Genomic DNA, 14,178 nt, shown 5'->3' with positions numbered 1-14,178 from the left:
ATAGCATTTTCCTATAGTGAGTGGCGATTTAGTTCAGAAAAACCTTCCATTGACACTTTAAATAAATGTTGTTAATTTTAATTTTGTTGCAGCTTTTTTTCTTTTATTTAATGTATGCATTTGTCTTAATTTTATGGCTGTATATAAGCTAAAACATTAGTTTACACTTTGCTTTATGTTTATATATATGTTTATGTAACGTAATCAAAATAATTTAACTCAACAATGGAAGACTAAGTATATTTCCCTTTTAACAGAGTTTTATATATTAAAATCAAATTGAAGCAGAATCCTAGACCATCATCTTTATTTCAAAAGTCAAATGTTTCAATAGCATTAAATAGCAAGGTCCAAACTCAGAAAGACCTATGTCTCCTACCAGAGATTGTTGGATAAGAGTATAGTTGGAAGTTTCTGTCAAACATGGTTTATTTTTGTTATTGTTACTCATTTTATGTTATTATTACCTTTTTCTTTATATTTCATACCTAATCTAATATCCCAAATAAAAATATAACCTTAGTCATATTGCTTTAAATTTTTACGACTTACTTAGTATATTATTATTAATATTTTATATAAAAGTCACTATTTTTCCACTTTATCTATGAAATATTAAAAAAACTTTACTGCTTTCTAAAGATGAAGATATACTTAAAAACTCTATTTTCAGAAGAACACCTTTATCTGTACCTATCTCATAACACTTACTAATTCTTACCACCTTCTGTAGCAAGGGCCCCTGCCTGAGAAACAGTTTTGCTCGCTCTGTTAACCAGTCCTATCTTGGCATTGATCAACTTCAGATCTAGGTTCATGACAAAATAAGGAGCATGATGGGAGTTATTTTTCTCCTAGGAGACCAAAGCTCTTGGAAAGCAAGTTTATCTCAAGACCAAATTAACTCTACATACATAACAAACTAATGCTCAAATAGTCTCTTCACTTAGGAACTACAATTAAAACACAAATTAAAAATTAATTTAAAATTTTCTATGAATCTGGGGAGCATTAGATGGTACAGTGGTTAGGTCATAGGTGATTTGAGCATGGGCTGCAGTGGCAGTGGAGGCCGGCATGATGCAGGCACTAACTATCCTTGGCAGCGCTGTTCATACTGAAATGCTGTCAACAGCAGGAACATTGGTGGCAATCACTGATGTCACAGTGGGATGACAGTCATACATGGCAATACTGCTGGGTGTGCAGATCATAACACTGGTTGGTATTCAAGTAATTTTCTGCCAGAAGCATTGGCAGGGCTGCTGTCGGTGACAGCACGAGTACCAGGACCCTCGATGTCCTTGGTGGTGGGCACTGATGCTTGAGTATAAGTACATGCATTCACAGCATAAAAATGGCGATATCAGTATATAATAATGGGAGAGGGAAAGGGAATGAATATTTATATCTATAGTCTTTTTCTCTCTCCACTGAACCGTTCTTCCCTATCCTTTTGTAATCTCAGTGTCTCTGCTTTTCTTTTCTTTTTCTTTTGGAAATCTCTTCAGTATCAGAGGGTACAAAGCAATGGACCCACGCTCTTGAAAGTCGATGTGGAATTCATAAGATGATGCAGTTATGAGGTATGTTTCAAACAACACTTAAATAGTATGTGTTTCTACATTATACACTCACCAAAAAGGCAAAAGTAGATAATAGAAAGTACTGGCATGAAGGAGGCTTGCACTTTACAGTACACTGGTACAAGAATTCTGGAAAGCAATCACTAACATACTTAGTGAAACTAAATATGTTAATTCATATGTAAAATGACCCCACATATATGTCCACAGGATCATTAAGAAGACGCCCATGTGACATTAGTTGTGGAAATGGGGAGGTGGAGGTGGCCTATGCTTTCATCCTAAGAGGCTATGGATATAAGATGCATGTGTTACACGGGGTGTCCTATCTGCAGCAGATAAAAGCCAGAAATTAGGTACATTTTAAGGTAATAAAATACATAATATAGTGTGAAATAATTATAAAAAATATTATAATTGGTGCCTATGAGAGAAAAGTAGATGAACAAGGGTGGAGAATGTAAAGAGAAATAAAATAAAATAGACCAAGAGAGAAATCTTACATGTATAGGTTATGATAACGTATCGTGAACTGAGGAGTAGTTTTAAGTTCATTGTATGCAGAGGAGATTAAATATTTTTACAAAACAAAAAAAAAAATGTGGGTTTCTCTCTCTCTCTCTCTCTCTCTCTCTCTCTCTCTCGGTGTGTGTGTGTGTGTGTGTGTGTGTGTGTGTGTTGAATTTACTACATACAGAAAGTAAAGTATCCAGAAAGAATACCTGCCAAGAAAGGAAAATAACAATTCAATGGATAATGTAAAAGTAACTTAAAAAAAAAAAGATGAATTTAGGTGTATGACCAACCCTAGAAATATTTTAGCTCCCCCACCAGTTCAATTTTTGGTAGAAAATTGTTGTGCAGCCAAGCAAGAAATTACAGTAGGCAAGGAATTGTTTCTGAGTGCTATTTTAGACTAACTATTATAAAAATATTTAAGGTTTCTTTAACTTATTGTTGATCCAAATTGATTTTATTGCCACAAATAACAAAGGCCAAGACTTATGGTTAAAAAATAGAAATGTGAACAGGAAATGAATGGAAGATTCGATGAGCTCTTAACAAGCAAGTCTTTCCTCTACTGGATAATTATATTATTTTTATAAGATTTAACTTGTATCAAAATAGGAAAAAAGTATTGTTTCTTCATAATACTTTAGTGACTTCATTGTTCTGAATGGTTCAGAAGCTACAATTGCTTTAAGTAAATTATAGTATGATGCTGTATTATGCTACTAAGCTCAACACACATCTGAAGTAGTGTGTGAATGTGCTTGAGTACAAGGAAGGGTGACTGACAGATGAAGATGTGGGGACAGATGAAGGTGAAACCCTTCCGTTTCATTATTATGATATTATTATTACTGCTATTGTTATAATAGGAAGAAAGGAGATGATATGGATACGTGGGTAGACTTCATTCTGAGCAGTTTGAGAACTTTCATGATTCTCTGGCAATATATTGGAATATGGATTTAGACTTCAGAAGCAGGATAGAATGGCCATTATGGATGTCTCTCCGAGTCCAAGGCCAGTCAACCCCACCTCATTTGTGCTGCAATGTGGTTAAGGGGGTGATAGAAATAGAGGCAATCTGGTTGCAGGGCTAGAAGGATTGGCTCTGGGTGGTTCTGACATTTATAACAGCATCCGTCAAATGATGGCAGTTTTGTTGTAGCTTGGGGACCAAAGGAATCAGCAGCTTACTTATCTGAAAGTGGCTTCAGTGCTGAGTCCTAATTAGACTTAGCTACTCATTGTATTCTCTTCACCATTATCAGTAAAAGTAAAGCTAATGTGAGCCACCGAGACATGAGAAGATTTTGACTGGAAGCATTTAGGAATAAAAATGTTTTGTTCATAAGTACAAGTCAGAGGAGAGTGGTTTTTATCTCTCCCCACACAAAATACATCCTTAGGCATGACCAAAGAAACACTGATGTTATGTCTACTGGCAATTGTCTTAACAACTAAAAAGGAACCATGGAAAGCAGTAATGCACAGAGAACTACAGAGATTCAGAGTCAGTGACTTGAAACCTAATGTAACACAGTATTTCCAATTATGTGGATAGAAATAAAAGCTGCATTAGTGTTAAGCATATTTAAACTGAATTTTTGTTACTTTAAATTAGTAGCAATCTATTTCATATAAAACAACAGAGTTAAATACACTGTTTAATATTAGAATATTAGACAGAGTAAGAAAGAAAGAGAAGGGGGGAAAATGATTTGCAATGTGATGGATTTGTTACTTATTGACCATGTACCATGTGCCACGAATGTTCCAAATGTATGATAGTCAATATTCCCAATCTTTATCATAATTCTTCATGTAGCTATTACCATATGAAAGTATTAAATGTGGAAATTGGGGTCCACTCAACACAAGATCTAGGAATAGGAAGATTTTTTTTTTTAAGAAACAATGAACAGAATGAAAAATTAGAGCATGCAAAAGACAGAAATAGAAATCGGGGAATGGAACCAAGTTGAATTTGTAAACTAAGACATTTTAGACTGGAGGGTTAGTCTGTAATTCTAACAATAAAGTCAATTAGAGCAAAAACTGTAAAGTGTTCCGTTAAGTTGATTTTTAGTGTATCCTTTGTATTGTTTTATTTTTCAGAGAAGTTTCAGAAGTGGAAACAATAAGGGGAAAACTGTATAGTTGAAATAAAGGGTGGAATACAGAAATATTTTAATGAGGGAGAATCTCATAAAAAAAGATATCAGTCATTAGGATGAGTTAAAACTACATTAAATCTAGGTCAAGGTTAATGCAAGAGTAGGGACTTAATATTCAAGAAAGCTGCTGGTAGGTGAAGCAGTATAACGTAGGTTTGGTTGTCTCATTGCAGAAGACAGAGTTGGCACTAGCTAGTTCATTAGAAAGAAATTTATTAACAGATGTTAGTTAACCCAACATTCATTAGGAGTGATAGAGAAACTAGTCATGTCTGAGCTTATATGAACAATTATGAAAAATGCTCTGGCCAACTAGCCAGATAAGGAAGATGCTGCTTCCCCTAATCTTCAAACCACATCAAATCTGTCACAATCAAAAAGCTGCTGTTGTGAAAATCAGATCGTCCACTATGAGACCCCAAACCACTGTGCTGCTTCTGTCTGCAGCTACACCTGGAAAACAGCTGCCATGTGTGCCACGTCACAGTTCAGCATTCTAGCCGTGCAGTGGAGGGAGTGTGTGTGTGTGTGTGTGTGTGTGTGTGTGTGTGTGTTTCCCTCCACTTGGGAGAGTAGACTGACAATGGTGGGCATTTAAAAATGTGGAGAGTGGTTCAGATAACAAATAGTAGATATTACAAAAATCCTAGAGAATGTAGAAAGAGATTCATCTAAAGAACAACAGGATTTAAAGCAGAGGTGTTATAGTGTAATTGATGACTTACTGAGATGATTCTTTATATTGTACTTTTAATAATATTTGATTTATTGGTTCAGACATATAAGTGATATATTTGACATATATCGCATGACTCAAATCCTTTTCCATTAAATATATTGGGATGACATTGGTTAAAAACATTACATAAATTTTAAATGTATAATTCTATAATACATCATCTGGATATTGCATTGTGTGCTTACCACGCAGAGTCTAGTCTCCCTTCTGTCACCGTATAGATGACCTCTTTTACCCTCTTTGTTCTCTCCCCTCTTCCCTTCCGGTAACCACCATACTGTCTGTGTCTATTAGTTGGTTTGTTTTGTTTGTTTGTTGCTTTCTGGTTTATATCCCACATATATGTGAAATCATATGTTTCTTGTCACTTTCTGTCTGACTTATTTCACCTAACATGATACTCTCAAGATCCATCCATGTTGTCACATGGCCATCCAATGGCCATATTTTATCCTTTCTTTGGCTGAGTAATATTCCATTGCATATATGTACCATATATTTTTTATCCAATCATCATTTGAAGGACACTTACGTTGTTTCCATGTGTTGGCTACTGTGAATATGCTGTAATAAAAAAAGGGGTACATATGTCTTCAGAAATAAATGTTTTCCTTTTTTTTTTCATGTGCTTTCCCAGAAGAGGGATTGCTAAGTCATATGGAAGCTATATTCTTAATTTTTTGTTTACCATAGTGGCTATACAAATTTACGTTCCCACCAGCAGTGTAGAGGCTTTCTTTTTCTCCATATCCTCTCCAACACTTATTTTTTCCTGTATCATTGATAATAGCCATTCTAACAGGTGTGAGGTAGTATCTCATTGTGGTTTTGATTTGCATTTCCCTTATAGCTAGTGAGGTTGAGCATCTTTTCATATTATCTGTTGGTCATTTGTATGTCTTCTTGGGAAATGTGTCTGTCAGGTCCTCTGCCCATTTTTAAATAGGATTTTTGCTGTTGTTGAGTTGTATGAGTTCTTTTTTTATAATGAAAATTCATGGGTGACAATGGTTAGTAAAATTACATAGGTTTCAAGTGTACAATTCTGTAATACATCATCTGTATATAACATTGTGTGTTCATCATCCAGAGTGAGTTCTCCTTCCCTCACCATGTATTTGACATACTTTGTCCTCTTCTATTATTGCCCCTTCCCCCTTACCCTCTGGTAACCACTGAACTAAAGAAGATGTGGTATACAATGGAATATTACTCTGCCACAAGAAAAGATGAAATAATGTCATTTGCAACACCCTGGATGGATCCTGCGATTATTATGCTAAGCGAAATAAGACAGACAGAAAAGTTGAAAACCACATGACTTCACTGATCTGTGGGATATAAAACTGAAAGCAACAAGGGAACAAGATAAACAAATAAAGAAACAAAAAGTCATAGACACAGGAAAGAGTTGCATGAGTTCTTTATATATTTTGGATATTAGCCCTTTATCAGAGGTATAATGTTCAAATATATTCTCTCATTTGTTTGGTTGCTTTTTTATTTTGTTGATGGTTTGTTTTTTGATATGCAGAAACTTTTTAATTTGATGTAGTCCCATTCATTTATTTTTGCTTTTACTTGCCGTACCTTTCGTGCCAAGTTCATAAAAGCCTCTCTGAGACCAAAGCCCATAAGATTTTACCTATATTTTCTTCTTTGTATTTTATTGTTTCAGGTGTCATATTTAGGTCTTTAATCCATTTTGAGTTAATTTTTGTGTATGGTGTCAAATAGCCATCTAGATTAAGTCCTTTTAAAGTTTAAGTTGTTGCTGATTTTTGACATTCCATCCTATACTGGCCAAGAGTTTTGGCTGCAAGCCCTTAACAATCAAGTATTTTAAAAAGTATGGTGGACGTGAGGTTGTCCTCTGAAGCACTTCTGAAGATGTAGAACAACAATGTGGCGTGGGACTTAGAAACTAGCTCTGAAGGTGCACACTATTAGACTATGATTATATTCTCACCCGTATTATCAGTTGCCTTAAACAAGAAATAGATATAGCAGTCCTTTCTAGATTTGTTTCAGATACACCAAAATTTCAGTTACCATGATCTAGTAAAATAACACAACTCCCCCAACGTCATGATTCAAATTTCAGTTATATGGTATATTAATTATAAGTAGTTGCATAAATTACAAATTTCACTTCTAGCTCTTCAGTGCACAAATCACTATGTAAAAGGCAAATGATTTGTTTGTTCCAAAGAGAAAAAGGAGCATCGCAAATCACTATGTAAATAACAGGTGCCCATTATGATCAGTGACTAACTACATCACTTCTTTCAAAGACTATTGGTGATTAGTCACTGCATATCTGTTAGTCAATTTGTGCACAAGAAATAAAGTACATATTTGAGTGACCTCCTTGTCTCTCAGTGTCAAACTTTCATGACCCTTGCCAAAAATCAATAATTAAAAGGGGGTTTGGCTAACAAAAATGACAATCAGAAAAAAAAAGTGACAACCATGAAGGTGAAATTCAAATAGAATATAAATGGAGTTATAACAAAATGAATGTGGGAATGTTGACACCACTGACATTTGAGATACTCTAAATCAGCAGCCAAAGGATTCAGTGAAGGTGAACTTATCAACATAAATGAAGTTTTAGTGGTGAAAAAGATAAGGATATTCTAGATAAAATGACACCGGCAAAAATCTCCCATTAAAGGAACTCCTAAAATAAAAATTGCAAAGGATAAAATGTTGTAAGCTGATACACTTTTAGACAGAAACATGACAATTCACCAAGGCATAGCAAAAAATGTTCTTAATTTTGTAGGTTATACTACAAGAAGAACAGGATAAGTACTGTTCAAACTATTCAATACAATTTTTACAAAGAAATAAAATATTTTAGTTGTCAACATTTCTAATATTTTAAATTATGGTATAAATAAGTACTAGCTTTACTACGTTTTATTCCCATATATATTAATGATTAACAGTAAGAGATTTTGAAATACTTGACAAAAATTTTTGAAAATCATAGAACTATCTTACATTTTCTCATTGATTATTAATACTGCTTAGCATAGTTTCAGTTTGCACAAACTATCATAGTCCCACACTGTAGAAGCATAAACTCCCTGAAATCAGCATACCCTTCAAGCAGAAATATAGTCACCATTTATCGAGATTATAGGAAGGCCATATATGACAAACACTTGGCTAACATTGTACTTCATGGTGAAAAATTGAAAGCCTTTCCTCTAAGATCAGGTAAAAGACAAGGATGCCCCCTCTCACCACTGTTATTCAACATAGTGTTGGAAGTCCTAGCCAGAGCAAACAGGCAAGAGAAAGAAATAAAAGGCATCCAAATTGGGAATGAAGAAAATTTGTCACTGTTTGCACATGACATGATTTTTTATATAGAAAACCAAGACTCCACCAAAAATCTACTAGCAACAATAAACAAATATAATAAAGTTGCAGGATACAAAATCAATGTACAAAAATAAATTGCATTCCTATATCTTAGCAATGAAATTTTAGAAAAAGAAAATACAATTCCATTTGAAATTGCAAGAAAAATAATAAAATACTTAGGAATAAACCTAATAAAGGACTTGAAGATCCTATACACTGAAAACGATAAGACATTATTAAAAGAAATTGAAGAAGACACGAATAAATGGAAAGATATCCTATGTTCATGGATTGGAGGAATCAACACAGGTAAAATGGCTATATGACCCAAAGCAATATACAGATTTCATGTCATCTCTATAAGAATTCCATAGCATTTTTAAAAGAAATATAATGAAAAATCCTCAGATTTGTATGGAACCACAAAAGACTCCTCTGCCAAAAGCAGGAGGAGTGGCTTTTGATGGCCAATCTTCTGTTTTTTACCTAGAGCATAGTCTTTCCAGGAATGCCTTATATTTCACCTGATCAGAGTCTGTCTCTGCTGAGGGAAAACAGAGTGCAGACATGGACAATATCAATGAACTCAAGAATTAAAAAAAAAATGCAAATATAACCAACACATGTTAAAGCAAAGAGTTATCAGGATTAAGTACTGATTTATCAGTTTAATCGCTCAGTAACTGGATTAGTATCTGTCTTCTAAATAAATTGCTTCTAGGATGACTGTGTTCTGATCAGTTATAGGTGAAATAAGTTGAATAAGAAAATTGAGGAGAGATTGATTTTTTCTTATTAGAGTGGTTAAGTGCTAGTTTGAAAAGGCTAGAAATAATAGGAAGCAATGTTTGACAATTGAACTTTATATGGCAGTACTCTGGAAAAAAATTAGTAACATTCAATAAACAGTTCTTTGAAATTAAATTATTTGTTAAAATTAAACTGTGCTCTGGGTTTTTAAATCAAAATGAATCCACCATGGTAATTGGAGATATGAGGAAAAAATAAATTTACACTTGGAAAAAAAAGATTATAGGAAGTGGTGGAAGGAGTAAGGGAGACAAATTCTACAGCAGGTGTATAGCTAGATCCAAACCAAGTCAAAAGGCTTGGGAATAGGTCCACTAACTTTCCACAGAATGAAGGACTACAGAAGAATTTCTGTCAGCATCTTCAAGGAAGAGTTTAAAGCTTTTTAGAGGGTTAAAAAGAAAGTAATGGCAAATAATATGTGATAGGTAAAATGAACAGGTAAAAATAAATAAGCTCCCATTGGCAAGCGGATTAAACCAAAGAAATGTATTCAAAAACAAGATCAGAATTGATCTTGAAAGGAACTGACTAAAGGAGAAACACCTCCTCATAAAAGAAGGCTGCATAAAGATGGAATCCATAGAGATGATGGCATCCACAACATGTGAGAGTGTTTCTGCAGACCCTCAGGAGGAACTGAATTGAGAGAGATCCCCGCTAGGTAATGATTTCTAAGAGTTTATAAGAATACATCAAATCTGCAAACAGGTATTGGAATAAATGAATCTTCCACTGGGCCTAGAAACAATCCCATTGGTATTTACAATTAGAATATCTGATAAAACATGCTTAAAATCCCCACCACAATGAATGCTGCATGAAGAATAGAAACCACCTTGGTATTATGCACTTAATTTCTGGTCCTGCTAAATGTGTATTATCTACTATATTCAAAACCATGCATTATGAGAGGGATATTTTTCTTACTGACTTATTTTAGTGCCTGAAAAAGTGTTTTGAAAAATACCACCCTTTTGATTGAAAAATGAGATTTTTCAACCTGATCAATTTACTTCAAGAGTGGAGTGGGAAAAGATGGGTTTCTAGGTCCACAGTAAAATAGATGGGATGCAAGAAAAGGAACAGCAGGTGCATGGAGGAAAGCCATGCATCTAATGTTTGAAAAATCTAATGCATTTGTGTGTGTATATATGTAAGCACCTAACATTTTTTAACTGAGTGAAATTAAGAAAACATAGAATTAACCATTTTAAAGTATTTATTACATTCACAATGTTGTTCGCCATCACCTCTATCAAGGTCCAAAACATTTTTATCACCCCAAAAGATACTTGCACGCTCATGAAGCAATCACCCCTTAGTCCCCACTACTCATCTCCTTGCAACCACCAATCTGCTTTCTGTATCTATGGGTTTACCTAATATGGATATTTCATAGAAATGGAATTATATGACATCTGACCTTATATGTCTGGCTTCTTTCACTTAGCATAATATTTTCAAGTTTCAGCCAAGTTGACAGAAGTACCTCATTCCTTTTTATGGCTGAATACTATTCTATTATATGGGTGTGCCAAATTCTGTTTATCCATTCAGCAGTTGGTGGACACTTGGATTTTTTCTACCTCTTGGCTATTATGAATAGTGTTGCTATGAATACATGTGTATAAGGTTTGAATACCTGTTTTCAATTTTTCTGGGTATATGTCTAGAAAGGGAGGCAGGTGTCCTGTTCTTATCTCCTAACTTCCTGGGAAATCAATTAATGAAATATGTTAAGAGAAACACACATTATCTATTATTGGATTTTCTTAGTACCATGACTCTGGCTAAATTATTACTTATAGCAAACTCTCACATTGTGAATGGTTTTTGAAACAAGAGCTAGAATCTGGAATTCTTTCTTCAGGCTGGATTTTGAAATATCATGAAAACTACATACAGAGTTTTCAAGACTGTGCTTAACAAAATTGAGACTTCTGTTCAGTTTTCCCCCTCCCATTCCTGTCTGTTACACACACACACACCACTCTTTAACCCAAAGTAATGGGGTCTGTTCCTCTAGTAACCTAATACTTCATCCCCAAAACAAAGGATCTCATTAAAAGTGAAATTTTCTCTACCTTACTGAGACCACAGGTATCATTAAATTATTTGATTTCTGCTAGCAGACACTTCATTATATTTCTTTTTTTAAAAAAGTAAAGTTTATTGGGGTGACAATTGTTAGGAAAGTTACATAGGTTTCAGGTGTACAGTTCTGTAATACATCATGTATATATCACATTGTGTGTTTACCACCCAGAGTCAGTTCTCCTTCCATCACCGTATATTTGATCCCTTTTACCCTCATCTACGATTCCCTCCCCCCTTACCCTCTGGTAACCACTAAACTATTGTCTGTGTCTATGAATCTTTGTTTCTTTACGTGCTTGTCTTGTTCCTTTGTTGTTTTCAGTTTTATATCCCACATATCAGTGGAATCATATGGTTCTCGACTTTTTCTGTGTGACTTATTTCGCTTAGCATAATATCAACCATAGACAAAATAAAGATGCAAACAACTGAATGGGAGAAGATTTTTGCAAATAATGCCTCTGATAAGGGGCTAATATCCAAAATATATGAGGAACTCATACAACTCAACAACAACAACAACAAAAAAAAAACAATCCGATTAAAAAATGGGCAGAGGATCTGAAGAGACATTTCTCCAAAGAGGACATACAAATGGCCAATAGACATATGAAAAAATGTTCAACATCACTAATCATCAGAGAAATGCAAATAAAAACCACAATGAGATATCATCTCACACCAGTTAGAATGGCTATCATCAACAAGACAAATAGTAACAAGTGTTGGAGAGGCTGTGGCGAAAAAGGAACCCTTATACACTTGGTTGGGAATACAGATTGGCGCAGCCACTATGGAAGGCAATGTGGAAGTCCCTCAAAAAATTAAGAATAGAATTATCATAGGATCCAGGAATCCCTCTCCTGGGTATCTATGCAAAAAATCTGAAAACATTTATCCATGAGATATATGTGCTCCAATGTTCATTGCAGATTTATTTACGGTGACCAAGTTATCATATTTCTAAAAGCTGTATAATACCCACTCAGTGTAAGTACCTCTGAAGGTGATATGAATATTTGTTATCATTTTATTGTTTTAGTCATAAGGTGTCAAAATAATTTTTTAAATATAAGTGCTGAGTAATGATTTAATAAATGATAGCTTTCTAAACATTAACACTATGTAATCTCAGAATTAGCATTCATTTTCATTAATAAAAAGCCTCAGATTAAAGTTCCAAACTTTGCCACCAACTCTGACTGACTGACTGCCAGAGAGAAAGAGCAAAAAAATAGTTTATAGGGGTTTGTTTTGTTTTGTTTTAGAAGTCAGGAGGTAACCAGTATCAACAAAGGCCTTTTATAATTTTCAGGTCCCTCATTTTCCTATCTTAACTGTGTAGCTTAATTGTGTTTGTCTATCATGTATTGCATATGCCTTGAGGTACATCTTTCCTAACGTTCTTTTCTACTGTAAGACTCTGGCATATTGTAATTTGGGACCAAAGACTATACCTGACCTGCGTGCAGTAGTAGGACTTTCACTTAACCTTTCTTCTTCAATTTTCTCATTATCCATTCAATTGCCTTTCCCCCAAAACTTCTACATGCCATTCATCACTACACCTTCTTAATTATTCTGACAAAGTGTTTTCAAATCATCCCCTTACTTACAAATCCCAAACCATTTGGTTGGTCCAAATCCTCACATAGATCATTGCTGTAACCTCAAAATTAGAATATTTTCCATCAGTTTCTACTTGCACTTCATATTCAAAGTTTTGTTTATTATTTTTTAATTTTAAGAAAATTGAGCTGCAAAATATACAGAGAAAAATGTAGCAAAAAGTTGTAAACTCACCATCCAGAATTAGAGTATTTTATTGTGTTTATATCATTTTGTAAAGATGTAAAATTGATTAAGATTGACTTCCTTTTTATATAAAATCTGTGATTCTTTTTCTGTTTCTTCCTACATAAGGGCCATGTGTGAATATTTTGCATATAGTTGTAATCTATATGTTTATATATTTGTTCATATATGAAACCATTATAAAATTTTAGAGTCTGGGAATTAAAAAGTGTTATCAGTTAAAATAGTATGTGCATGACTTTACAATTTAGGTTTTTTACTTGTCAGTGAAACTTTGATATTTATTAAGATTTCAACCATTTGACGATCTTCCACAATGTGAAATATCACAGCGTATTTTTCTTCTCCCTTATGAACAGAACTCTAGATTACTTTTATTGTTATTATAAGCAACAGTGAAAGGAAGAACCTTGAATATGTGAACAAGGATTACACAAATTAATATTTAAGTTGATAAATATTAGAAACTTGGTGCAGGAAGAACACGCACAGCTTTATGGATTTTGGAAAAGTTCTCCACAAAGCAGTTTCCATATATGCATCTGTTTGTTTCTGGGTTTAATGTCATATTGCATTTTTCTAGTTGTCTTTCCCATAAAATTCTATGTTCTTTACATTTTTAAAACTTGGTAATTATTTACATCTATTGGGCAACTCCTTATATTTCCCAATACCTTTGTATTTCTATGATAACCCAACTTTGCCATGCTTTTTAATGTATTTCTAGGTAAAATTAATACTATTTTCAGAGGATTTGTGCATGTATGTTTTTGTGTTAATGAGATTATCCTTTATTTAACTTGTCTTACTTTCTCATTTCTGTTTTCCAATGATGGTTATTGTAGTCTCACAGAGTGATTTGCGTAGTGTTACTTTTTATGACTTCTCTGGATTATATAAATTGCCATTTATCCATTCCTTAAAAGTTTTATGTAAGTTGCCTCTCAAACTTTCTGGGCCTGATATCTATTCTGAAGGAATTTTTTTTTTTTTTTTGCTATAAAATGTATATACTTTAGTCATTTTTGTCAATTCAGGTTTTCCAGTTATTCTTAAATCAAGG

Source organism: Rhinolophus sinicus, linkage group LG05 (genome assembly GCF_036562045.2).
Source record: "Rhinolophus sinicus isolate RSC01 linkage group LG05, ASM3656204v1, whole genome shotgun sequence".
In the NCBI taxonomy this organism is placed as follows: domain Eukaryota; kingdom Metazoa; phylum Chordata; class Mammalia; order Chiroptera; family Rhinolophidae; genus Rhinolophus; species Rhinolophus sinicus.
This window is presented reverse-complemented; position numbering follows the sequence as displayed.